The 15,571-nt window shown below is 39.1% G+C and overlaps 1 non-coding gene across 1 annotated transcript; it reads left to right on the top strand.

Annotated features, from left to right (window-relative positions):
• The first annotated feature begins 5,519 nt into the window (after positions 1 to 5,519).
• LOC141688129 (small nucleolar RNA R71) lies at positions 5,520 to 5,626 on the top strand. Its single transcript, XR_012561592.1, has one exon. It is a non-coding gene; the product is annotated as a small nucleolar RNA R71 (small nucleolar RNA).
• Positions 5,627 to 15,571: the final 9,945 nt, after the last annotated feature.

A 15,571-nucleotide genomic window follows, 5' to 3' on the forward strand; every position in this document is an offset into this window, starting at 1 on the left:
CAGCCCACGAACTACAGAAAACCCATTCTTTTCAGCCTTCGCGTTCGCGTAGAACTCGCGAACAACACTCATCGGTACTGCTTCGGGTGACTCACAAAAAGCTATCCACCCCTTCTCTGCAATCATGGGCAACAACTCACCATCCCTCCCTGATGGTAAAACCCCCTCTCCTTCAGAATCGACTTCCCCAACAGCCTAGTGTACTCCTCCTCCACATCTCTGTCAGTTAACCGAGGCCTTGCAGCAGTACCCCTTGATGAATCAGCAGTAGGAACTGTGCTGCTGCTGTCAATAGTGCGTGCTCTCTTGGGTGCCATTGATTTGTGAATAAAAGTGTGTAAGAACTGATTTTTGATGTTTATGAGAGGGTTTAAGTGTAGGAAGTTTGTGGGAGATATGTAGGATAGGTGTATGTATATATAGGGTGTGGAGTAGGTTAAATTAGATTAGGAGTGGGGTTGAGGGATAAAATCATGGAGTAATGGGAAAAGAATTCGTGGGTTTATGTTCTGTGATGGGTTTTTTGTGTTTTTGTTTTTTTTTTTTTTTTTTTTTTTCTGAACTGCAAAAAATTTTCTGGAACTCGACCCCTGCGCGGCCGCTCAGCATTTCTGCGCGGGCGCGCAGAGGGTCTCTGGAATTTTTTTTTCAGCCCCTGTTTTCTGATTTTTTTTGTGTTTTTGGATAGGTTATTAACTTCTAAGGGTTCCTGTAACAACAATTCATGGGTTGCCTCCCACGCAGCGCTTCTTTTTCGTCATTAGCTTGACGTTCCGTACCTTTCTCAAGTAGTCAACAAAATGGCACTAACCACCTCTCGGTTTGCCATGTCCCCATAGTAGTGCTTCAACCGCTGACCGTTAACCTTGAATGCTTGGTCCGAATCATTCTCAAAAATTTCCACCGCTCCATGTGGAAACACAGTTTTGACAATAAAAGGTCCAGACCACCTTGATTTCAACTTCCCAAGAAAAAGTCGGAGCCGAGAGTTGAATAAAAGAACTTGTTGCCCTGGCACAAATAACTTAGGATGTAGCTTCCTATCGTGCCACCTCTTCACCTTTTCCTTATACATTTTGTTATTCTCATACGCTTGCAGTCGAAATTCATCAAGTTCATTAAGCTGAAGCATTCTTTTCTTACCAGCTGCATCTAAATCCAGGTTCAATTTCTTCAATGCCCAGTAGGCCTTATGCTCAAGCTCCTCCGGTAGATGACATCCCTTACCGTACACCAACTGAAACGGTGACATCCCAAGTGGAGTTTTGTATGCTGTTCTGTAAGCCCAAACAGCTTCATCGAGCTTTAAAGACCAATCCTTCCTTGACGAATAAACAACCTTCTCTAGAATGCACTTTATCTCTCTGTTAGACACTTCCGCTTGACCATTTGTTTGCGGATGATAGGCAGTAGCTACTCGATGATTCACATTATAACGCTGCATCATAGAAGTGAACTTACGGTTGCAAAAATGCGATCCTTCATCACTTATGATTACCCGAGGCATTCCAAACCTTGTGAAAATTTGCTTATGAAGAAAATTTAGCACTGCCTTTGCATCATTTGTCGGTAAAGCTTTAACTTCGACCCATTTTGAGACATAATCGACTGCCAGCAAGATGTACTGATTATTGCAAGACGAGATAAAAGGCCCCATGAAATCGATTCCCCATACATCAAATACCTCAACTTCAAGCATCACATTTAATGGCATCTCATCCTTCCTTGACAAATTTCCCACTCTTTGGCAACGATCACACCTTAAAACAAACTGATGAGCATCCTTGAACAAAGTAGGCCATAAAAAACCTGCTTACAGAATACGAGCTGCCGTCTTCTCACCTCCATAGTGTCCACCATAAACCGTGGAATGGCAGTCTCGTAATATCCCCTCCGTCTCACAGAACGGGATACATCTCCTGATGATCTGGTCAGCTCCCTGTCTAAACAAATATGGTTCATCCCACATATACCACTTGACCTCATGCAGAAACTTCTTCTTTTGAGCGGATGTCAAATTAAGCGGCATTATATTGCTGACAAGATAGTTTACAATATCTGCAAACCATGGTTCTTCCTCCTGAATTACAAACAACTGCTCATCCGGAAAAGATTCATTGATTAACGTCCTATCTTGTGAAGTAGAATCGGGATTCTCCAACCTAGAGAGATGGTCAGCTACTTGATTCTCAGTACCTTTTCTATCTTTGATCTCTAACTCAAATTCTTGAAGTAAAAGCACCCAATGAATGAGTCTCGGCTTCGAATCCTTCTTAGAAACCAGATAGCGAATAGCTGCATGATCAGTGAATACTGTCACTTTCGTACCAAGCAGATAAGATCGAAATTTCTCAAAGCCAAAGACTATAGCCAAAAGCTCCTTCTCAGTAGTGGTGTAGTTCAATTGGGCCCCATTTAAAGTCTTACTCGCATAGTAGACCACATGGAAGAGATTTTTCTTGCGCTGTCCCAGAACTGCACCTACCGCATAGTCACTCGCATCACACATCATCTCAAACGGTTCTGTCCAATCTGGTGCTGTAATAACTGGTGCCGTGATCAAACTCTCCTTAAGAGTCTCGAATGCTGCCAAACATTCATCATCAAATTTGAAAGGCACATCTTTCTCAAGTAAATTGCACAACGGCTTAGATATCTTTGAAAAGTCCTTGATGAATTGCCGATAAAAACCCGCATGACCGAGAAAACTACGGATTCCTTTCACCGAATTAGGTGGGGGAAGATTTTCAATGACTCCCACCTTGGCCTTGTCCACCTCCAGACCTTTGCTAGAGACCTTATGCCCAAGGATAATGCCTTCACGCACCATAAAATGACATTTCTCCCAATTAAGCACCAAATTAGTTTCCACGCATCTTTTGAGTACGGTGCGCAAATTATTCAAACATTCATCATATGAGTGTCCAAAGACGGAGAAGTCATCTATGAACACTTCGACGTTATTTCCAATCATGTCAGAGAATATAGCCATCATACATCTCTGAAAGGTGGCCGGGGCGCCACATAACCCAAACGAAACTCTACGAAAAGCAAATGTGCCAAATGGACAAGTGAAGGTAGTCTTTTCCTGATCCTCTGGTGCAATACAAATCTGATTATACCCGGAATAACCATCCAGAAGACAAAAATACTCATGTCCCGCCAATCTGTCAAGCATTTGATCAATGAATGGGAGAGGGAAGTGATCCTTCCTTGTGGCTTTGTTCAATTTTCTATAATCCATGCATACTCTCCATCCTGTAACTGTTCGAGTAGGGATGAGCTCATTCTTTTCATTTGCGACCACAGTGATACCTCCTTTCTTAGGTACACATTGCACGGGGCTCACCCACGAGCTGTCAGAAATAGGATAAATGATGCCTGCATCTAGCCATTTCAGAATTTCTTTCTTCACCACCTCCTTCATGATCGGGTTCAGTCTTCGCTGTTGTTCCACAGTTGGCTTACTACCTTCCTCTAACAGAATTTTATGCATACAATATGAAGGACTTATCCCCTTGATGTCTGCTATGGTCCATCCTATAGCCGATTTGAATTCTCTCAAAATCCTTAAGAGCTTGTCTTCCTCACTACCTGAAAGGTCAGCTGAAATAATAACAGGTAATGTAGATGAATCACCTAAAAAAGCATACCTCAAGTGTTCAGGTAATGGTTTGAGTTCGAAGGTAGGTGCTTCCTCTATTGATGGTTTGAGCTTCCCTTCAGCATTCTTAAGGTCAGAAGTACCAAGAGATTCAAATGGTATGTCGAGCTTTCGCTTCCATGGAGAAGCGTTCAGATATTGTAATTGCTCGTTGCTATCTTCATCATCGCTGTCAAAATCCCCCACTAAGGCCTTTTCCAATGCATCAGACATTAGCATGTGATCGAGTTCCGAAGTAACCGCAGAATCAATCACATCCACTTTTAAGCACTCCTCATCTTCTGTAGGGAATTTCATTGCCTTGAATACGTTGAAGGTCACATCCTGATCTTGGACCCGCATAGTAAGTTCCCCTTTTTGCACATCTATCAAGGTACGGCCAGTAGCCAAGAAAGGCCTCCCCAAGATTATGGGAATCTTCTTATCTTCCTTAAAATCCAGAATAACAAAATCTGCAGGAAAGAAGAGCTTATCCACCTTGACGAGCACATCCTCAACTATGCCCCTTGGGTAAGTAATGGAACGGTCAGCCAATTGTAGCGACATGTATGTGGGTTTTGGATCAAGCAGATCCAACTTTTTAAAGATCGACAATGGCATCAGATTAATGCTTGCTCCCAAATCACAAAGGCACTTGTCAAAAGTTAGATTGCCAATGGTGCAAGGAATGGTGAAGCTTCCTGGATCTTTTAGTTTTGGTGGTAACTTTTGCTGCAGAACAGCGCTGCATTCTTCCGTGAGAGCAACGGTTTCAAGGTCATCCAGTTTCACCTTCCTTGAAAGAATAGTCTTCATAAACTTCGCATAACTAGGCATTTGTTCCAGAGCCTCAGCGAAAGGTATATTGATGTGAAGTTTCTTGAACACCTCCAGAAACTTCCCGAACTGTCTATCCAGCTTTTGTTGCTGCAATCTCTTAGGAAAAGGTGGTGGAGGATAGAGCTGTTTCTCCCCTGTATTAGCCTCAGGCAGAGTGTGTTCAACAGTAGTCTTCCTTGGTTCTGCCGCTTTCTCCTTTTACTTAGATTCTTCATCTCTAACTTCAGCTTCGACTTCTTTTGCCTTTTCAGCATCAGCTACTTTTCCAGACCTTAAGGTAATAGCCTTGACTTGCTCTTTAGCTTCCTTCCTGCCTGGTACTTCCGTGTCACTGGGAAGAGTGCCAGGTTGACGATTGAGCACTGCATTGGCTAATTGACCGATTTGATTTTCCAAGGTCTTGATAGAAACCGCCTGACTCTTGCACAACAGCTTAAGTTCCTCAAAATCAGCACTATTAGGTGCAGCTGCACTTCCCTGTTGAGGATATGATTGCCTTGTAGCATACTGCTGTGGTTGCTGGAATCCAGGTGGGTTAAACTGTTTACTTACTCCTTGCTGATATGGTGGCTGAATAGCATTCTGATTATTTCTCCAGCTGAAATTTGGATGATTTCTGTTGTTAGGATGATAGGTCGCTGGCACAGGCTGCTGTTGTCGCTGATAATTATTCACATACTGAACATATTCGTTGACAAGAGAACACTGATCCGTAGCATGAGAACCTGCACAAAGCTCACAAACCATAGCTATTTGATTAACTCCATACGTAGCCAGAGAATCAACCTTCATTGATAGCGCTTGGAGCTGGGCTGCAATAGCGGTGGCTGCATCAACTTCCAGAATACCTGCGACCTTGCCTGACGTCATCCTCTGAGTTGGGTTTTGATGCTCGTTTGCAGCCATTGTCTCTATAAGATTATACGCCTCAGTATAGCTTTTAGCCCATAAGGCTCCTCCCGCTGCTGCATCGAGCATGGGCCGAGATTGGGCCCCCAAACCATTATAAAAACCAGTGATTACCATCCAATCCGGCATTCCATAATGTGGACATTTTCTCAACATTTCCTTGTAGCGTTCCCAAGCCTCGCACATAGATTCTGTAGGTTGCTGCGTAAACTGAGTAAGAGCACTCCTCATAGCAGCAGTCTTTGCCATTGGATAAAACTTCACCAGAAACTTTTGCGCAAGATCTTGCCACGTAGTGATGGACCCAGCTGGTTCAGAATGTAACCAGTCTTTAGCCTTATCCCTCAGTGAGAATGGGAAAAGCCTCAACTTGATAGCCTCATCAGTCACGCCATTATACTTAAAAGTGCTGCAGATCTCGACAAAATTCCTTATGTGCATGTTGGGGTCTTCAGTTGCCGCTCCTCCAAAAGAAACAGAATTCTGCACCATCTGAATAGTGCCCGGCTTGATTTCAAAGGTGTTAGCTTGAATAGCCGGATGAAGGATGCTTGACTGAATGTCATCAATTTTAGGCCGAGAAAAATCCATAAGAGCTGGATCAGCTTGAACAATACGATCTCCCATGTTTACTGGTTCTTTCTGCTCAGTTCCTGAATCCGAATCCTCAAAATCTAACTTCTCCAGAGTATCAAGAACTTCGTCTTTCTCCTCAGCTGTATCTAAGGTCCTCTTGCGAGCACGAGAACGAGTTTGCATAAACGCTTGCTAAAGTACCTGAAACACAACCGAAAAGAGTAATTAACTACTACGTCCTAATCACTGAGTCCTAATGACCAATGATGGTAAGTACATAAACTAAACAAATACGCCGAGTCCCCGGCAGCGGCGCCAAAAACTTGTTAGGGCGAAAACACGCACTAATATTCACGCAAGTATACGCGTTCGCAAGTAATATAGAATACTTTCTAGTTCGTTCCCTCAGAGACTCAGACTAATTTATTGTCTAATTTAACTCACTCACCAATGTATGACTACTTCTCAATGTTAAGATAATAACACTTAAAATTGTTGATTAAATATTAACTATAATTAACTACTTAATTAACCACTTAACTAACACTTCAATTTATCAATAATAAAACACTCATGAGATCACAACTTCATTATTACTTCCTTCTATAGCCATTGTTATTACCTTTAGCATGTGACAGTGATGACATTAATCGAATAACACGAAACTGATAAAAGCCAACTTTCATTGTACTAATACCATTCTACCAAACATCCACAATTAAGATAGAAGTTGAATAGTCATCAATTATGTTGAGTTCCTATATGTCTACAGAAATTGACAACACAACGATTTAAGCACAAGTTATTCCTTTTGATTACATAGGGCAAATAAAACTGTTAGAATTACCCACTAATCATGCTCAACGTACATGAACCTATGCTAGCATGGCAAGTTCTAAATCTCAAGATCCACCGTCGCTTCACAAGAGATTAACGCCCTATCTTATATGTTCGCGACGCACATAAGACGAATACGCACAACCAATACTAGATATCATGCAATCATCACACACTAAAGTATTAAACAATTAACTAAAGAATTCCATAATAAATCCGTTGCAACCCCATGATCACGATTAACCCATAATAGAACTTATCGCCATCATGGGTTCATATGAAATCATAATAAACAACACAAGAAAATAATAACTAAACTAATTATATTAAAACAGAGTACGTCACAAGAGTAAATAAGTCAAAGCAAGAAAACTAGCATCCAACGTTACAACGAAACAAGAATCACAAGAAAATATGCTTCCTCTTCGCTGCAGTGTGCTAAATCGGTCTTCTTCCTTATCTCCTTCGCTTCTTGTGCAAAACACAATCTAAAACATAATCTCCTTCATTCTCTCTGTGAAAACGTCTCAAATCTACTTATATAATAGTCCTATAAAACTCAGATTACATAGAAGTTGGAAGCCAAACAGAAGTAGAAGTCTAAAATAATTTATCCTTTTTCCCGACCTTGCGCGGCCGCTCAGCATTTCTGCGCGGGCGCGCAAGGCTGCTGCGCGACCGCTCAGCATTGCTGCGCGGGCGCGCAGGACCCTACTGGAAAAAATCCAGGTTTGCTCCGTTTCTTCGCCGTAATCTGCCCGTTCTTTTCCTCTCGCAATGGTGAACACATGCCAAGGCTTATTCTTGATGATTCCTCCTCCGAAATGCAACTAATACCCTGAAATGCATAAACACTAGAAAAACGCATCAAATACACAAAATACTTGATTTCAAGACACCAATTTAAGCCATTTTAAGACGTTCTAAGTGGTATAAAATGCCACTTATCAACTATGCTCAGTTCTAATTAATGTGAATTAGAAACTCCTTTCTAATTTCATTCACTCTGGCCAGAGATTCCTGAACTAGCATAAGCGGATCAGCATTGAAGATTCTCTTCCTTCACTGGAAGGGGTAGATCCTTTATTGATCATACACTATCTTCGTTTACAAATTCCTACACCCAGTAGAGCCCTTATTATTGTCCCTAGAGACTAAGAACTAAACCAAAGTATAGTTCAGTGTACACAAGATGATTATGATGACCTCAAGTCTAAGGATACTTGTACAACTATCACTATATGAACATCTGCTGACACGTGAGTGAACTCCATCAGTTGTTCAGCTGTGTGAGTCATGTTCAGTGAACTTATTCTATAATAAGCACCTACATACTAGCTATAGTGTCACCACACAAATGTCTATGAGAACAGACATCCTTCATAATGAAGCAAGCATAGTATGTACCGATCTTTGTGGATTACTAATTACCAGTTAGTAATCCTACGACCAGGAAATATTTAAGTTCAGAGTTATCGTCTTTTAGGTCTCATTATTATGATCTCATCATAATCCATAAAAAGCTTTACTCTAAACTATGATATATCTTATTTAAACACTTAAATAGATAAAGCCCGCAATAAAACCAAAACAAGTCTTTTATTAATATCAATGAAATCGAAACAGACTACATAAAAGTTATTCCTAAATCATCATACATGATTGGACTTAGGACACATCTCTTTCAATCTCCCACTTGTACTAAAGCCAATCACTCTGGTATCTAATACCCATCTTGTCTTTATGATGATCAAAGTGACTTTGAGAAAGTGGCTTTGTTAAAGGGTCTGCTATGTTGTTATGTGTGTCAACTCTCTTGACGTTGACATCTCCTCTTTCAACAATCTCCCTAATCAGATGAAAGCACCGCATGACATGTTTGGAATTTTTATGAGACCTAGGTTCCTTGGCTTGTGTTATTGCTGCGTTGTTATCACAATACAACACAATAGGCTCTTCAATGCTAGGAACAACTCCCAACTCAGAAACAAATTTCCTCATCCAAACGGCTTCTTTTGCAGCCTCACTTGCAGCTATATATTCTGCTTCCGCTGTGGAGTCAGCCGTTGTAGACTGTTTGGAACTCTTCCAACTAATCGCACCACCATTCAGAGTAAACACGTACCCTGACATGGATTTTCTATCACTTTCTGATTGAAAACTAGAGTCAGTATTACCCTCTATTTTCAACTCAGATTCACCACCAAAAACAAGAAAAATGTCCTTAGTCCTTCGCAAGTACTTAAGGATGTTCTTCACTGCTTTCCAGTGGTCTTCACCTGGATTGGACTGATATCTGCTCGTCACACTAATTGAATAAGCAACATCAGGCCTAGTACACAACATCGCGTACATGATAGATCCTATTGCTGAAGCATAAGGAATCTTACTCATACGCTCTCTTTCCTCAGGGTCTTAGGAGACATCTTTTCGGAAAGGGACACTCCATGGCTCATCGGTATGAGGCCTCTTTTGGAGTTTTCCATGCTAAACCTTTTAAGCACTTTCTGGATGTATGTACCCTGGGTAAGACCTATCATTCTTCTAGATCTATCTCTATAGATCTTCATACCGAGAATGTAGGATGCTTCTCCCAAGTCCTTCATGGTGAAGTTCTTTGATAGCCATACTTTGACTGATTGCAGCATCGATATATCATTTCCTATAAGAAGTATGTCATCCACATACAATACAAGAAATGTTACCGCACTCCCACTAATCTTCTTGTAGACACATGGTTCATCTATGTTTTTGATAAAACCAAACTCTTTGATTGTCTCATCAAAACGGATGTTCCATCTACGAGAAGCTTGCCTTAAACCATATATGGTTCGCAACAGTTTACACACTAGGTGTTCATTTCCCTTGGAAAGAAAACCATCTGGCTATGTCATATATACTTCCTCTTCAAGTTCCCCATTGAGGAAGGCCGTTTTCACGTCCATTTTCCAAATCTCATAGTCGTAGTAAGCAGCAATCGCAAGCAAAATCCGAATTGATTTTAACAGGGCTACAGGCGAAAAAGTTTCATCAAAGTCAATCCCTTGTCTTTTTTTGAATCCTTTTGCCACGAGCCTGGACTTATAGGTCTCCACCTGACCATCTGCTCCAATCTTTCTTTTGTATACCCACTTGCACCCAATAGGCTTAACACCTTCAGGCGCCTCAACCAGAGTCCATACTTGGTTGGTATACATAGATTCCATTTCGGATTTCATGGCACTATGCCATTTCTCTGAGTCAACAATACTCATAGCCTCATTATAGGTCACATGGTCGTCATCATCAATGATTGACAACTCATTGTCATTCTCAATGACAAGGCCATAATACCTCTCAGGTTGGCGAGACACTCTCCCTGACCTACGAATGGGCTGTTCCACAGAAGGTTGTTCATTCTGAACAGGTATTTCCACTTGATCCGTAGTAGTTTGTGCTTCTTAAACTTCATTAAGTTCAATTTTGCTCCCACTGCTTCCTTTAAGGATAAACTGCTTTTCCAAGAAGGTAGCATGTCTGGAGACAAACACCCGATGATCGATGTAAAAGTAATACCCTAAAGTCTCTTTAGGATATCCCACAAAATTACATTTTACGGATCGAGATTCCAGCTTATCTGGGTCAATTTTCTTGACATAAGTTGGACATCTCCAAATCTTAACATGTTTAAGACTCGGTTTCCTTTCTTTCCATATCTCATATGGAGTTTGAGAAACAAATTTGGAAGGCACCTTATTCAGTAAATATGCTGAGGTTTCCAATACATAACCCCATAGGAATACTGGAAGATTCGCATAGCTCATCATGGACCGAACCATGTCTAACAAAGTTTAATTTCTCCTTTCAGATACCCCATTCAGTTGTGGAGTATATGGAGGAGTCCACTGGGAGAGTATACCATTTTCTTTGAGATAATCTAGAAACTCTCCATTCAAGTATTCACCACCTCGATCTGATCGAAGAGTTATAATACTATGTTTGGTTTATTTCTCCACTTCATACTTATATTCTTTGAACTTTTCAAAGGCTTTAGACTTGTGTTTCATCAAATACACATATCCGAATCTAGATCGATCATCTATGAAAGTAATGAAGTATGAAAATCCACCCATGGCTTGCGTAAACATTGGTCCACATACATCTGTGTATACCAATCCTAGCAAATCTGCAGCCCTTTCTCCATATCCACTAAATGGAGATTTGGTCATTTTACCCAATAGACAAGACTCACATGTAGGATATGATTCAAAATCAAAGGGGTCAAGTAACCTTTCCTTATGCAATGTCCGCAGTCTATTTTCACTAATATGACCAAGTCTGCAGTGCCACAAGAAAGTGAGATTTTCATCATCCCTTTTTCTTTTATTAGTTTGTTCAATCTGAAGTAAATTATGCTCTATGTCACATACATACAGACCATTATTTAAAGTACCTCATCCATAAAGAACATTATCTCTAAGAATAGAACATTCATTATTCTTAATAATAAATGAAAAACCATCTAAATCCAACATAGGAATAGAAACAATATTCCTCACAATAGAGGGAACGTAATAACAATTATTCAAAATAATAGTCTTACCCGTAGGCATATGTAAAATAAATGATCCTACAGATATGGCGGCAACCCTTGCTCCATTGCCCATACGTAGAATCACCTCATCTTCTTCAAGAGTCCTACTTCCCTTTAGTCCCTGCAATGAATTGCAAATATGAGAACCACAGGCGGTATCTAATACCCAAGTAGAAATTTGACTTAGTGACATATTAACTTCGATCATGAACATACCTGAATTAGAAGCGGTAGTCTCACTACCCTTCTTCTTCTTCAATTCTGCAAGGTAAACCTTGCAGTTCCTCTTCCAGTGCCCCACCTTGTTACAGTGAAAGCAAACAGCTTTGCTCTTGGGGTCTTCAGCTTTTGGTGGAACCGGCTCTTTTTTCACCTACTTTCTTCTTCTTGGAAGGGTTCTTCTTCCTTTTCTTAGGATTGGAACCTTCACCAATTAGAAGAACAAAACTCTTCTTAGGGGGAAAATTCGATTCCGCAGTCTTCAACATGTTGTGGAGTTCAGGCAGGCTGACATCTAGCTTATTCATGTGAAAGTTCACAACAAATTGCGAGAACGAACTCAAAAGTGATTGCAAGACCAAGTCTTGGCTCAGCTCCCCATCCATGGCAAAACCAAGTTGTCCAAGACGTTCAACCAAATTGATCATCTTAAGTACATGGTCATTCACAGATGATCCCTCAAACATCCTACAACCGAACAGCTCCTTATATATCTCATATCGAGCTGTCCTCCCTGCCACATCATACAACTCTTGTAGATGCAAGGATAGTGTGAGCATCCATATGCTCATGCTGTTTCTGTAGCTCAATGTTCATGGAAGCTAGCATGATGCATTGAGCAACATTTGCATCATCTATCCACTTACGATACACAACATTTTCATCATTATGTGCATCACTAGCAGGTTCAGTAGGCTTAGGTGAGTCAAGCACATATTCCAACTTCTCAACCCTGAGAACAATTCTCAAGTTTTGAAGCTAGTCAGCAAAATTAGGACCAGTCAACTTGTGAGCATCTAGTATGCTCCGGAGTGATAGTGCAGAAGACATAACGTATATAGTAAATCTGTAAATGATGAACACATAACAACACTTAGCAATTATTCAATTTCATTTCAAAATACTATATGAATCGGGTCTTTATTCATAAGTGGCTCCCACTAGTTTATCTAATTTATACAACCCCTAAGTGAAAATTAAGCATTCATAATTCTAGTGGGAATAGGGATCCTACATTCCATCACATAACCTCGGCTGTAGCACGAAACGTCATGTGATGTTCAATAGGCAGACAACTCTTGTCAATTACATCTTATGTTATTCCCTAATAAAACTTTAGCCTCTTGAATAATTGAGTCACGGCTGTAGCACGACAGACTCAATATTCTAAGTCAAGTCTAACCCAATATTTCGTACAATTGAATCAGTCTCCAATGGCCCACGGCTGCAGCACGTAACGACCTTTAGATTCTAATTCAATGCACACATCTCTATATAATAAACAAGTATTTCTTATTTCATAATCAAAGCCCTCGGCTGTAGCACGAAACGACAATGATTCAAAAATAAGAACTACTTTCTATCATGTTGGAAGGCTTTGACCGACACAAGCCCGTTGTGTCATTGGCCAATTACTACTTGATATTATTTAATTTTAGAGGGATTATATTATGTTACAATCATAATTATATTATAAAGAGATTCTTCCTTTTAAATTAAATATTTCAAATCAATAATCGATAATCACATGATTCCCAGATCGGGGGGAGCATTGTCAAAAGACGTCACTTAATACCCCTTTCTTACAGATAGAAATCTGCTTTTGACAGAATCATCCTTTCGCTCAATATTGAAAATTCATATTTAATTACGTGTTTCATAAACACAAGAATCTCATGATTGTATTCATAATATTATTGTTAAGGCAATAAACGATTCCTATTCTAGATTTTCTAGAGCACGCCTTATATTGATTTAAGTTCACCTAAATCTATCATCGCATGGTAAACATAGACATATATCTCATATATAAAAATAAATAAACAAGTAAGCATGCAAGCAATTATCATGTCACACATTGATATAATGATGTATGAATTTATTATAGCATTTAAATGTAATTAAAATATGCTTTAAAACACTTTCGGGAATATTAACAGTTCAAAACTTTTATATAAAATATATTTGACCACTCCATTAGATCCGTCTCGGAAAAATGAATCCAACGATATATTGCACGCCAAAAACGGAGTTACGAAACTTCCAGAAATCAAATTTAAAAAAACAGATGGGCTGTAACGCATTACAAGAACGCGTTACAAGCCCTGTAACGCATTCCGGTAATGCGTTACAACCCTTTTAAGCCATTAAAAGGTGTAACGCATTCCGTGAATGCGCCACAGGGTGTAACGCATTTGACACCCCTATCCTGCATGCCCTGCAGCTTGTCAGCGTCTTCTTCCTTTTTTTTTATTGTAACAGCCGCCGCCGCCGCTTTTGGAACTCCGTGCCACCATCAACATCAACAACAGAACATACAGAATTTTGATTCCCATTCAGCATACAACATATATATATATATATATATATATATATATATATAACAGATTACATATATATATACATATTTAATTACGAATTTTAATTAAAACAACTTCAAAAAATCATAATAATTAATCCACACATCAGAAAATTATGAAAAGAATACCCAGACGATCTACAACACTTGTAAAACCCAGATCTACAGTCAAAACAATTTTGAGAAACAATTTTTAATCAATCATAATTAATCCATGATATAACTTGCAAAAATCATAATAAATTCATACAAGCTCATAAAATTCTGAAATTTTTATCACAGATCTATATGCATACAACCTAAGATCTCATACCATTGTAGGATTTTATACATCACGGAAGCATGGTGAAACATTTTTCTAAGTATAAAATCCATATAATATGCATACAAATCGTGATTAAATCATATAGAATCGTTTCTAACCTTTAAAAGCGATCCAAGAACGACGAGCGGAGATCCCTAGCAGCTGCTCCTCAAGTGTGAAGCACTCCACCGGTATCCACCAAGAGATCAATGTGATGGAGGAGGAAGGGGTGGGAGAATAGGGGTTTCTTCACTTTTTAGGTTGAGGAAAATAGGGTTTATAATAGTATATTTATAGGCAAAATTTTCAGCTGAAAAGTTTTCCATAAAATATTATTATTATTAACCCTTTAATTGATTATTCTTATTAACCAATTAACTAAAAATTAAAACACCTTTTAATCATTAATCCCTTTTCTAAACACTTTAGAAAAATAATTCTCTCACTTGATTTAATTTCCAAACTTAAATTCTTAATTAATAATATTAAGAACTTTTCTTAATTAATTTATAATTAATTAAATCTCATTTAATCAATTATTAAATTTGCTAATTAATTATTTATTTCACAAATAAATAATTACCAGCCATTATTAATTAATTCCTCCACCATTAAATCATTCTCTTTTATGGTGTGACCCTGTAGGTTCAATATTAAGCCGGTAGTAGAAATAAATAATAATAAAACTATTTTATCATTATTTATATAAATTCTCTAATTTATTAAGTATGATTAATTAATTAATCATATTTATTCTACATCGTGAGGGATACTTCTCAGCATATCGCGACTATCCGGATAATACGAATTCACTGCTTGGAATATCAAGAACCCATTCAGTGAATAGTTACCATACAATTAATTCCTTCTACCCTACAATGTCATGATTAAATACAAGGCATGGAACTTGTGTCAAGCCTATCTTATTTAATCATATGCTTTCCCATTCACTATGCTTAGTTCTAATTAATGTGAATTAGAAACTCCTTTCTAATTTCATTCACTCTGGCCAGAGATTCCTGAACTAGCATAAGTGGATCAACATTGAACATTCTCTTCCTTCACTGGAAGGGGTAGATCCTTTATTGATCATACACTATCTTCGTGTACAAATTCCTACCCCCAGTAGAGCCCTTATTATTGTCCTTAGAGACTAAGAACTAAACCAAAGTATAGTTCAGTGTACACAAGATGACTATGATGACCTCAAGTCTAAGGATACTTGTACAACTATCACTATGTGAACATCTGCTGACACGTGAGTGAACTCCATCAGTTGTTCAGCTGTGTGAGTCATGTTCAGTGACCTTA

This window comes from Apium graveolens, chromosome 9 (assembly GCF_009905375.1).
Source record: "Apium graveolens cultivar Ventura chromosome 9, ASM990537v1, whole genome shotgun sequence".
In the NCBI taxonomy this organism is placed as follows: domain Eukaryota; kingdom Viridiplantae; phylum Streptophyta; class Magnoliopsida; order Apiales; family Apiaceae; genus Apium; species Apium graveolens.